Source organism: Rhinopithecus bieti, unplaced genomic scaffold (assembly GCF_001698545.2).
Source record: "Rhinopithecus bieti isolate Rb0 unplaced genomic scaffold, ASM169854v2 scaffold_47225, whole genome shotgun sequence".
Taxonomy (NCBI): domain Eukaryota; kingdom Metazoa; phylum Chordata; class Mammalia; order Primates; family Cercopithecidae; genus Rhinopithecus; species Rhinopithecus bieti.
Genome location: NW_016819796.1, coordinates 813,299 through 826,852, shown reverse-complemented (window position 1 = coordinate 826,852; position 13,554 = coordinate 813,299). Strand labels below are relative to the sequence as shown.

The 13,554-nt window shown below is 36.6% G+C and overlaps 1 long non-coding RNA gene across 1 annotated transcript; it reads right to left on the bottom strand.

Annotated features, from left to right (window-relative positions):
- Nucleotides 1–2,152: 2,152 nt before the first annotated feature.
- Nucleotides 2,153–11,218, bottom strand: LOC108519957 (uncharacterized). Its single transcript, XR_001882779.1, has 3 exons — nt 11,097–11,218; nt 10,837–10,962; nt 2,153–2,223 (listed from the first exon to the last, which is right to left on the bottom strand). It is a non-coding gene; the product is annotated as an uncharacterized LOC108519957 (long non-coding RNA).
- Between the last annotated feature and the right edge of the window lie 2,336 nt (nt 11,219–13,554).

The following is a 13,554-nucleotide window of genomic DNA, read 5'->3' as shown; positions in this document are numbered from 1 at the left end:
AATTTCCTTGTTTCTTTTGTTTTCTTAGCTTTATGCAGGTGAGTTTTTCCTGGATTAGATGCATCTATATGTTTCTTCTCCTCACATTTCTGTCTCTCACTCCCTCTCTCTGTCTCTTTTTGTCTCTGGAAGTAGAGGCAGGGAAGTGTTTTTGATTGCCTGGAATGTTTTATGGCTCAAAGTTTAGGAGTATATTTGCATTTCTTTGCTTTTCCCTAACCAAGTGAGAGTGACATCTGCATGAATTGTTTTTATTTTACTATTTCTGTTGTTATTTTAAATGCAAAACATTTCTCCCCCTCCACAGAGACAGAATATATTTGTGAATACGAATTTTTTTCTGTAATTCCTCATTGGATCTGCAAAGTCTCTTTCTGAAACTAAACAGGATTTTAAGGGCTGGTGCCATCAGTTTATCTCGTCCTTTCTCTCTGTTGTAAATACATGGTTTGGATTTTGCACTTCAGATTTGCATTTGACTGGATCTTTCTTGGTGATTACCATTTGAGTCTTTCTCTAAGACATCTCTGATACCTTCATCTCTGGACTCTGCACTCTTTCTGGAATATTATCCCGCGTGTTCTTATGTGGAGGCTCTAATTTTCTCCTAGTTTCATTCAAAAAAATAAAATAAAATCTGGTATTTTGGTTGTAATTCTCCTTGTTGCTTTTCAATAATTTCTAGGAACAGAAGGGGAAGATGCCAGCTTTACACATCTTGAAAGAGAAAATTAGCAAAAGTACCGCTCTACTAATTTCTATATTTTTCAGAGTAAATTATACAATATGCAGGGGTTGGCTCTGTAAAATATTTTTCCAAATTCTCAAACTCTGTTAAAAATATTATACCTGTTTACCCATATGCTACATTTTAATTTGAGTACTTACTGTAGTATCTTATTTACATAATAGCCAAAGTTTGAAATACGTGGGACTAAGCCACCAGAGATTTATAAGCCATCTATAAGCCAGAGATATAGTAAAAGAAAGTGATAATTTCCATGAATAGAAATTAAACATGGACACACACACCACACATACACACACACACACACATACACACACACATACATACCACACATACACACACACACATACACACATACACACACACCACACACCACACATACACACACACACACACACCACACACACCACACATACACACACACACACACACACAGCACACACACCACACATACACACACACATACACACACACACCACACATACACACACACACCACACACACACCACACATACATACACACACACCACACACACACACCACACACACACACACACACACACACAGAGAAAAGATGCTACAAAAATGTGGCAATCACCAGTATGTTTCTAAAAGTCAGTGATCTAAAGTAAAACTTGGAGGATCTTAATTGACATCTCCTAGGAAACTGTAATGATTTAGATAGAAAAGGTGCTTCAGATAATTCATTTGCATCTCTGAATTAAAAGCAAGTTACACTGAAGTGTTTCTGTTGTTGTCGTTGTTTGTTTTTTTGAAATGGAGTCTGGCTTTGTCATCCAGGTTGGAAGGCAGTGGTGCAATCTCGGCTCACTGCAATCACCACCTCATGGGTTCAAGCGATTCTTCTGCCCTCGGCTTCCTGAGTAGCTGGGATTACAGGCGTGTGCCACCACACCCAGCTACTTTTGTATGTTTAGTAGAGAAGGGGTTTCACCATTGGCCAGGCCTGACCTCAGGTGATCTGCCACCTCGGGCTCCTAAAGTGCTGGGATTACAGGCGTGAGCCTCTGCTCCCAGCCGGAAGTTTTGAATTATGTTAAATGTTTGTGTTTAAATATGTAAAGTATCAGGTAGAGAAGGGCTGACATAGTTGATATAAAGCACTTTATCAGCGGATTAGAGAATCATGAGAAAACAGTTAAATCCTAGTCTCTGGATCTCTATCCACAAACATGAACAACTAAAAGATGGGGAAATTCCAAGATACTTTCTTTTTATTTCTTAAATCATCTTTCAGGCAGTCCAAGCATTTAAGTATTCTAGCACATTACTGTAGGTCAGAAATAAAAATGATACTGTATTATATTCAGGAACTTTAAAAATCTCATGTAGCAAATAAATCAGTTGAATTTTTAAACATGATTTTCTGCATGTGTGTCTTACCTTAGACTAGCCGCTTAGTGACCTTGTTGGTGGTATCATTACAACTCCTGGCAAGCTCTTGCTAAAGAAACCTTCAAAAATTAACAATAGTTACAAAGCAGGAGGCGATAATTACCCTCATTAATGAGTCTGCTTACCAGACTCCACAGCAGTAGCACTCCCAACAGGAGATCCAGGCTATTTTTATGTCAGATGTATTTACCCTTGACAATCCTTAATTACTTTCCTAGTTTTTTCTTGACTCACCTTAACTACCATGACTGCTGTGAGCCCCAAGTCGACCATCAATTATCAATAATTCAGATGACAACAACCCCTTGTTGGACTCGATAGTACCCTGACACTGAAAAGGTTAAGCTTCTTTTGAATAAATCATAATCACAAATGCTATATTAAATTCCTAATTTTAGGTTTGTTTTTAAACCCTGTGAGTAACAATTTTAAAACTTTAAATGGAAAGACTGTCATTCATATACTCAATATGTTTCAAAAGTAGTATCATGAAATCTAATATAAGCAATGGTATTCACAAGGGAGTATGTGAGACATTGGAATAATATCAATAGTCATACAATTACTATGTGCTGAAGATTTCTATTGTGAAGTTGCTCAACTTATTTCTTATTACATTTATACAAAATGCTGATGCAGTTAGTTGAGTCAGTTGATTATCACAATTCTTGATGGCTTAAGATATGGTAAGTAACTTGTCTAAATGCTAGGTCCTAAATTAAATCCTATAAAATTGACTTTTTAAAAAAATGCAATGACATTTGGGGCCGGGGAATGGGGTAAAATAAATCCTCCAACAGTATCATCTTTTCTTTTGTAAATTTAAAACAGTAATAATAACAACAATCAACTAACTTAGTCTATATTTTGTAATGCACAAAATGTGCATTTTGTAATGTAATGGTATATATTTTTATAATGTAGAGGAGACTTTGTTTGTGGAAAATCCCCAAATGTTTGCCAATATAAAGTAGTGATACAATGGTGTGGATTCCTGAAAGACATAACAAAACAAAACAAAAATATCCTTAAATGATTCTGCAGCAATCATCATTGACTTACAAAATTGTAAAGCAAGGAAATAAAAGACCTTCAAGTGGTCCAAAGTGGTATCAAAGGGTGATAGAACTCATACATAAGAGGGAAATGCAGATATCCTTGATCTCATACAATTAGTATCATTTTCATGGTTCTTGCTTCATGAAGTTGAACTCGGATTGTTAGAGTAGGTAGTTTGGCAGACGTGAGCAGGGCAGGGCAGGGAAGGAGAGGTCATCCCTACTGCTGCCACCCAGGAATGTCAGGTGACCATCAGGTGATGGTCAGACAATTGATAAACTGTCTCTCTAAAACTATAATTTGTCGCAGCTGGCACCAGGGAAAGGCTATTTCCCAATAGATAGAAAACACCTGAAGCTGGTATCAGCAACTTCCCGATAAGATCTCAGAAGTTGTGCAAGTGGGCTCAAGCATGCACACTAAGAGACAAAATAGCAGAGTTTAGCTGCCATATGACCTTCTTCTAGGACCACTCATTTGGTAAGGGAAAAAACGGCTCAAATGAGCATGTGCACAACTTCAGGGGACACACTGCATGTAGTCCCTCACAAGTGCTGGCAGGCCACTGCACAGGTGGACAGCCTGCCCCAAGGAAACATGAAGGGAGGAGAGATGCAAAACCGAAGAAGCATGCCAACATATACAACCACAAATCAAAGATCAAACTGGGCATCTCTGGCTTCTGTTTTCATATGTTGCCATGCCCATCTGGCCTCCTTTCAAGTGTCCTTTTCTTCCTTTCATTCCTGCTCTAAAATGTTTTAATAAACCTTCACTCCTGCTCTAAAACTTGCCTCCGTCTCCGATTTTACGTTATGCCCCTCGGATGAATTATTTCCTCTGAGGAAGCAAGAATCAAGTTGCTGCAGACCCATACAGATTCACCACGGCTAACAGGATGACATCTTATGGTTTTAGGTTTTACATTTAAGTCTTTAATTCATCTTGAGTTAATTTTTGTGTAAGGTGTAAGGAAGGGATCCAGTTTTAGCTTTCTGCATATGGCTAGCCAGTTTTGCCAACACCATTTATTAAATAGGGAATCCTTTCCCCATTGCATGTTTTTGTCAGATTTATCAAAGATCAGATGGTTGTAGATGTGCGCTGTTACTTCTGAGGCCTCTGTTCTGTTCCATTGGTGTGTGTGTGTGTGTATATATATATATATATATGTATGTATGTATATATCTGTTTTGATACCAGTACCATGCTGTTTTTGTTACTGTAGCCTTGTAGTATAGTTTGAAGTCAGGTAGCATGATGCCTCCAGCTTTGTTCTTTTTGCTTAGGACTGTCTTGGCTATGTGGGCTCTTTTTTGGTTCCAAATGAAATTTAAAGTAATTTTTTCCAATTCTGTGAAGAAAGTCAATGATAGCTTGATGGGGATAGCATTGAATCTATAAATTATTTTTTCACGATGTTGATTCTTCCTATCCACGATCATGGAATGTTTTTCCATTTGTTTGTGTCCTCTCTTATTTCCCTGGGCAGTAGTTTGTAGTTTTCCTTGAAGAGGTCCTTCATATCCCTTGTAAGTTGTATTCCTAGGTATTTTATTCTCTTTGTAGCAATTGCGAATGGGAGTTCACTTATGATTTGGCATCTTACACACATTGTCTGCACTCTCTGGGAAATTATTTACAATTTCTTAGACATATGCTTTAAATTCCTCTCAGTACTAGGAAAAGTCTGACATGTTAGATATTATTAGCATAATGCCTCCTAAGAGGAAATTTATTAAATGATGTTAATATTAATGAAAATGTATGTCTCTTGAAGACAAATTTTAAAAATTGTGACTAGACAAACAGAGTTCCTCACACTGACATAAGATCTCCTTGCTATATATCTAGGAACAGCCATGAAGATTATGTCCTTGCCTATTACCGTAAAATAATAATTTTGTCCATATAATATGTTGGCTGATGTGGGATGCTGACATTGTCATTGTCCTCTCTAATGTCATGGTTCTAACTAACTGAGTTTACCATAATGCATCAGTCTTAAAATTTGTTCACATGAAACCAGACCCTTCAGGTAAAAGCTAAAACAGAGGAAATCTTCAAGTTAGTGTCTAATTTTCTTCTCACTCTAGTTTTGTTTTCAAGTTTTAAGTTTTAATTTATGCAGTTGACTATAGTGTTTCTCTGGTCTTTCAATTTTTCTTTTATGATGCTTCATCCTTTATCTAAAAGTTCCTCAGTACACAGTACAATCTATCACAATGGAAAGAGAACTCCATACTCTCACTAAGAATTCATGGAGAACTAGATTTATATTCTGATTTCATCAATATCTATTCTACATCATAATCATGTATATTATGAGTTGCAGTTCACACATGTTGAATTGAATAATATCTGTGTTCCAGAATTATATTTAGAATATTTGAGCCATACACAGTCCTGGTAGCATTAGTATCCCTCAGCAAATAGAGTGCTTATTTCAATTTCCAGTGCATGTGATTAATTTATACTCTTATGCTCATTTAACTCATTTGCAAGGTTGTTGTTTTAATTCTTTCTGATCCCCTAAATACCCCAAATCATTTTCCCACTACTCTATTATATATCCACGCTCTCCTATAAAATGAATTCTCATCTTTTTAGGATTACATATGTGATTTGACTGAACTCTAATTTCTCTTCCTGTACTAGAATTTGTCAAATTATAGGTGGTGCCCATCTTTTATAAACCCAATTCACATTATGCCCATCCCTGCCATCAACTTCATGACATTAATGTCTACATATGAACGAGACTCTGCATTTTTTGATTGCATATCAAATGGCCTTGGCCACTTCTCTACTGTTACTTTCATTCATAGACATATTCTGGGACTTGTTAAAAGTCTTAAAAATTGTCAACATAGCCATCTCAGTATGAGCCATTATTTTCTAGTCTTGCAGCTTGCCTGCTCAATGTTCCCAGTGAAGACTTGCTTTTGACCACCTTAGAAGTGCCCATCCATGGCCTGTCTAGCATTTCCCTATTTCTTAACCTTCTCATATTACTTTTCCTTTTAATCCAGATTGTATAAAGTCACTAGAAATTTTTCTACTTATAAAATTACTAAACATATATTGCAGATAGCTTGAAGGCACAAATAATATAATAATAGCGAATAATAAAATGTCACCCATAATATCACCATCCAGAGATAACATTTTGACATATGATTCACACACACACACACACACACACACATTTGTAAATCTGAGACAAAAAATGCTATGCAAAGTGGTTAAGAAAATGGGCTCTCTGTTAAGACTGGGGCCGAGCACGGAGGCTTATGCCTCTAATCCCAGCACTTTTGGAGGCTGATGCGGAGAGATCACGAGGTCAAGAGATCGAGACCATCCTGGCCAATATGGTGAAACCCTGTCTCTACTAAAAATGCAAAAATTAGCTGGGCTTGGTAGTGCATGCCTGTAATCCCAGCTACTCGGGAGGCTGAGGCAGGAGAATTGAACCCGGGAGGCGGAGCTTGCAGTGAGCCGAGATCACGCAACTGCATTCCAGCCTGGGGACAGAGCAAGACTCCGTCTCAAAAAAAAAAAAAAAAAAAAGAAGACAGAACCGGGCTATAATCCAGCAGCAATGTATACTAGTTGTGTGGCTTGGGCAGGGTAGATCACTTTTATGTTCTTCAATCAGGAAAACAGAATGAAAAGGATGTTACCTCAAAAGTTGGTTGTGAAGTAAATGAAACAATCCTTAAAATATCTTAGTAAAATAAGTGGCACATCATATGCAAACAATTGATATTAGTTATTTTAATATTATCATTTATTTTTTTCTAGTTATTACTAATCATGAATAGATCATGAACATTAATAATTCCCTTATTTTTCTGTTTTCTAGATATGATTTGAAGGCATGATGTTTAATGTTTGCTATGTTTTTTATTTGCAAATTATATATACATATATATTTTATTGATAGTCTTTTCTTCCAAGTCCCTTCACAAATTAATCAGCTGAACATAGTCAAAATTTCAGAGAAAACCCTTTTTTGTGTCTACATATCTAAATCAACCTTCATTGAAATTGAATCTTCATTCTGCAACTATGAGCGAACACGAAGGATCACCAAATATTAAAGAAACACTGATAGTGTGAAGCAAGGCAAAGACAGAACTAGCAAATACGTAGAAAAATTCCGGAAACAAAATATCGATTTTATATAATTCTTTCATTTGTTACATTCAGGATAACCTAAAACATAAAGGATTCATGAAATGAGAAAGGAAATTAATTTATTCTTTAGTTTTATTATTGACAGTCTGTCTTTTCCAGCTAGAATATACACTCCAAGAGCAAGGATCTTTTTACATTTTGTTCAGTGATACATAGTTATTGGTTACTACTTTAATAAAATAAATGAATAAAATCTGTTGAGAAGTGTGTTCATGAGTACTATGCAATAGGTTTGCTGTAATGAAAAATAAAATATGTAATTTAGTTAAGAGCATGGCTGGCACAAACTAAGCCTTCAATAAATGCTATTATGTTACCATTATTTGTATATAAATGTACATTGTCTTACAGATTAGACAGTACTGAAAAGCAGTCAGCAGATAACTTTTTAAACTTTATGGCAGTTAACAGTATTTTGAAGAAAGTATGTGTGGAAAATACTATTTGCTTTCCAGTTTTCAACACTACTGACATACAAATGATAGTTATGTTGTATTTAGCCAAGCAGTAAGGTAATTTTAAATTCTGCCAGAAACATAATTTAAAAACTGACGTATATGTTTTATGCACATATATAAATATATTTTTACATGCATGTATATATAAACACGTATGTAGTCTATCGAAGTGTATGATTACTATTATAAAACTAAAGGTTTTATTCTAATTTTAGAGTTTTATTAGTAAATAAAACCAAAAGATAGCTGAGAAATTAATATTGGGTGTTGTATTGAATTTCTCAGCATATCACGAGAAAAATTTAAAGACAAGAGGAGCACAGTAAGTTGCTAAAGTGTTAAAGAATTGTTTTTTTCGCATGTTCCTCTGTTTTATCTTCCCATAGTCAATTCCTTTTACAAAATTGTGTTTGCACTGTGAATATTCCTAAAAAGAAGAGTTTTGAGGCTACATAGTGCTTGTATCTGTTTCCTATATTCCTATAAACAAAGGAAACACAATGGTATACAAACAACCCTTTCCAAATAGGTAAGAACCTTGACACTGTCTCTCAAATCTGTCTCCTGCTCTCTATCCCTGTCTGTCTCAGCGCAGGCAGCCTGGCTTAAGACAAATGGCATCTAAATGCTCTTCACACACATGTACAATGGATCCGTCTCAATATTCAGAATACACTGTAAATCCAAACCTCATTATTCACTTCCACGCTTAAAACCTCTTTTGGGCAGAACAAAGTTAAAATTCCACCTCCTGGTGGAAAGTCCTGCATAAGCTCTCTGGTTTTCGTATCTTTCCATTATATTTTGCTGTCATCTCTCTTTCACAAGGACTCTAGTCGTCCTGAGCCACATAAAGTCCCCAGTATGCCACAATTTCATTTCTGAGGCATCCTACAACTATCTCTCCATGTGTAAAATTATACTTTCTCCAGCCCAGAGATTCTGCTGCTGACCTTGCTGGCTCTATTTATCCTTCAGAGCTCACACAGGCTTTAATTCCAGGAGGAGCTGTGCTGATTGCCCATGATGGGGTTTGTTCCTGCCTCTGTGTTCCCAAGGCATGTTTCATTTTGCCAACTATAGCATTTCCCATGCTGACTATTCCTAGCTTGTTTACTTGTTTATCTCCCACAAGAGGCTGTAAAAATCCTTGAAGCAGGAGCTATGTCATGCTACATTCTCAAACTAGATAGCACTTGATACAAGAGAAGTACTCAACAAAGATTTGCTGATTGCAGAACAACATAAAAATAGTAGCACGTTCTGGCCTCAGGACTTAGAGACACGTGAGAAGACAGGATGGGCAGTGACCTCAGGTCACATCCAGTTTTTGCAAAAAGCAACCTGGCATCAAAATCCTTCTTAGAATCTCAAGGTCAGGTAATTCTAGCCTGGCGTCTATCCTTAATTTCTTTGGTTACAATTTAAAATATTTCTTTTCTTTTTCCTTTGCTGTTTTCTATTTCACTCTTTCCTTCTTTGACATTGTCTCAAATATGATAGCTATTATTTTACCAAACATTTTACTGGTTTGGTTTTACTTTTCTGGTAAAGGCAACCTGGTTTCTTCACAGAATTTTCTTATTTCTCATTGACTTAACCTGATACTTGAATCTCTTCTCAGAATGCAGCTTCTATCATATTCCGTGGAGTTAAAGCCACTCATTGTTTTGTATTATTTATATTTCCAAAAAAAGTTGATGGCAAGATTACTATCAAAGCTTCTCCGCACAGAATTTTAAATGTGCCTTTTATCAAAATCTCATCTTTCACAAACCCGTTTTACTTAACTGTTTATTCTTGAAACATATTTGCCACTGATTCTTCAGAATGCCAAGCCCCTCCCAACTTTTAAAAATTGTCCCCAAACTTTCCTCCACCTGAATTACTGCCAATACCTGAATTACATTTTGTAGACAACAAATGTGATATCCAGCCTTATGGATTGCTGGTCTACTTTACTTTCGTGACTGTCTTTTACTTCTCTTCCTAATGTTATTGCCTGGCCTGAGGTTTCATTTTTTCAATTATTCCTACCATCAATTTTTTTTTTTTTTTTTTTTTTGAGATGGAGTCTCGGTCAATCGCCAGGCTAGGGTACAGTGGGACGATCTCGGCTAACTGCACCCTCCGACTCCCTGGGCTCAAGTGATTCTCCTGCCTCAGCCTCCTGAGTAACTAAGGCTACAGGCACGCATCACCACACCTAGCTAATTTTTGTATTTTTAGTAGAGACGGGTTTTTACCATGTTGACCAGATGGTCTTCATCTCTTGACCTCATGATCCAACCGCCTCAGTCTCCCAAAGTGCTGGGATTACAGGCATGAGCCCCTGTGCCCGGCCCCATCATCTTTTCTTTAAATTTAAATTTAAATTTTTAATTTTGTGTGTGTACCTACTAGGAGTGTATATTTATGGGGTACATGAGATGTTTTTGATACAGGCACATAATGCATAATATTCAGATCAGGATAAAGGGAGCATCTACTCCTTCCAACATTTATCCTTTGTGTTACAAACAATCCAATTGTACTCTTTAAGTGATTTTAAAATGTACAATTAAGTTATTATTGACTATAATCCCCTGTTTTGCTATCAAATAATAGATTTTATTCATTCTTGCTATTTTTTGTACCCATTAACCATCCTTACCTTCCCCAGTCCCTCACTTCCCTTCCCAGCCTCTGGTAACCATTCTTCTATTCTCTATCTCCATGAGTTCCATTGTTTTTGAACTTTAAATCCCCCAAATAAGTGATAACATGTGACATTTGTCTTTATGTGCCTGGCTTATTTCACTTAACCTAATGCTGTCCAGTTCCAACCATGTTGCAGATGACGGAATTTCATCCTTTTTTTAATGACTGAAGAGTACTCCATTGTGTATATGAAGTATATTTTCTTTATCCATTATCCTAAGTGTGCCAAGTGTTTCAAATTACATGTGATCCCACCTGGCTGGATCCTCAGAGCTTCACTGCTGACTTGTTCCCTTTCCTCGGCTTCATAGCAGCCATTCAGAGTTTACTTTTCTGCTGGCCTCCCCTTCCCTATGTTGCCCGTAACCCTGCTCCAGCCTCCTGTTTCCAAAAGCAAAATAAAACATTACTAGACAGAACACCTCAGCTTCTTGCAGTGTTTGGTCTACAAAGTAGTATCACATAGTAGGCTCACAAAAGAGTGGAAGCATTTGTCCTAAAGATTTTTCCCTTACCTTACTACACCTCTTGCACATGGGCAGTGATTCTTTTCCTGAGGAGGACTGGAATGACACGAATGACACAGAGCTTATCTTCCACAGTCCCCGAGCTGAGGCAAGAGCTGTCAGACAGTGGCTTTACATCCTGGTTGCCCTAGCCAACAACGGCCAGAAGGAAAAAAGGGGGGGGGGGTAAGCCAAGAGAGTATGACAGAATAATATGAGGGTTCTGACTTCATAGGTAGTTTTCATTTTCTGATCCTGGACATTTGCCACTTTATTGTCAAGCATTTGGTCCTCATTTGTTTCATGGTAATGCTCATTTTTTTTTTTTTAAGTAGACAGTTCCCTGGTTCACTCTTTATGTAATAAAGAGTAACCCAACCATATTGTTGAAGGTGGCTATAGTTTAAGTCAATCTGGAAATCCCAGTCTACCAGTCAAGGGGATTGGTGCAGGGATGTGTAACTAATCCCATTTAGGCCAAAGGGATCCACCCCAAAACATGTATTCATACACTTAGAGAACAGTGTCTCTTCTTCTTCTATTGGACTTGGGGGTGAGGATGTCATCCTGGAGATCCAGAGTTCTGCTCCGTAAATATCACTGCATTAAGGTGGAGTTCACACAGATGTGAACAGAGCTGAGATAGAGAAATGCCAGTCCCTGTGGACAAGCAAAGTTCCTAGGTCAAGTTTCTTCAGGTATTCTCTTGAATATTATCTCACAATACACAATGAATTCCCTTGTTCTTGTGCAAGTTTGAATTGGGCTTGTTGTCCATTGAAACCAGATCCCTCTTGAGAAACACAGTTGTCCTCAGTTTACTGATAGGACAACTCAGATGCTACGGGGTAACGTGGTCTCTCTAAGAGCTGTACTTTGGGTAGAGTCTGAAGCCTAGAAGCAACTTGAATTTGAATTCAGATATTCCACCTGCTTCCACTGAATTATATGCCTTTAACACATATCTAATCAATGTCTGCATTGAATAGCTTCTTGAGTAGCTTTTCTCCTTTCAATTTTGCCAATTCTCTCTCAATGTAATCATTCTGGCATTTTCATAGCAGAATTTTCTTTTCAAAACATATATTTGATCATGTCTCTTTTTCCAATTTAACAAAGTACTGTTGTTCTCTAGAGTTTCCTAGATAAATGTCTCATTTAGTAGATCGCATGCTAACTCTATGATTGAGTCACATGCAATACGCTTGCTGTGCTATTTCTTCATTTCTACGTAAGACCTTTTCCCTGGATGAGATTTCTGCACTCAATTCTTTTACAGACAAAGAGTCACATCACCTTGCATAGATTCATACCTTTCACAAATACCACGTAATGCTGGAAATTTTCTTTACATGTATCTTCATATCACTGAACCATGTGCTCCTTAATTGAAAGGACTATGCTTTATCCTTCCCCTCTTCTCTTTCAAGGAGAATGGTGCTTAATACATGGTATGTATGCCTCTAAATGTAGATCGAATTAATTATCTAGTTATTTTATAGCTTTCACTTCTGTGGCAAGACTTCAAAAACTGAAACATAAACTTTTCACCAGATTTCGTAGTGTTAGTAAAGTCAAGGGGCATAAATACAAAAAAATAAAATGGTCACCATGTCATCAATAAAGTATTATCTATCTCCTGATAGAAGTGATTACTGATGAAACAGTCTTCTCCACTAAAAAAAATCAAATCAAACACTACTCTGATCAAGCATCTACTAATTTACAGAAAAACAAGAGGTAGAGAACATAAAAATGACATCAATAAATACTGTCAGAATAATTTACACTGTGGCAAACTCTATGGGATAAATGACTCAGTGTCATTCACAAATGCATGACAAAGGAAAGCAATGTCAACAAGGAGGAAACTGCAGAATAAAAGAGACTTGAGTCACAGCATCCAGTGATACTATATGACTTTTTTGAATTCTGATTCAAATAAAGAATCTGTTAAATGAAAGCATCCATAGGGAAAACAAGGAAATTTAAACAGTGACTAGATATTATATGAATGCAAATATTTTTTTACAGAATAATTGTAAAATGAATTATTTTTGTTAAAACCTTTATCACCTAGAAATGGATATTAAAATAGATATAAATAGAATGAAATGATATTGGCATTTCTTTTGAAGTTATATGGGCTTAGAAGAAGGGAATGAAGGATGTAGTTGACACAAAATTGAACAGGGAATTTAAAGCTTTTGATACAGAGGGATGAGTACATCTCGCTTCATTATCTTGTGTTCTTTATTTTATATACACTTGAGATTTTCATATTTAAAAGTTTTAAAACTCACTCATCATGTAGTATTCAAATATGTTGCATTGCTATATGAGTGTGTAGGATGCAGGAGTCTATTAAAAATGAATTCAGGTTCTCTGACCACTATGCACAATTAAAGAATACTTGTCCACAGCAGTGCTGTGTTGAATCCTAACAGGTTATTTTAGCATCACCATA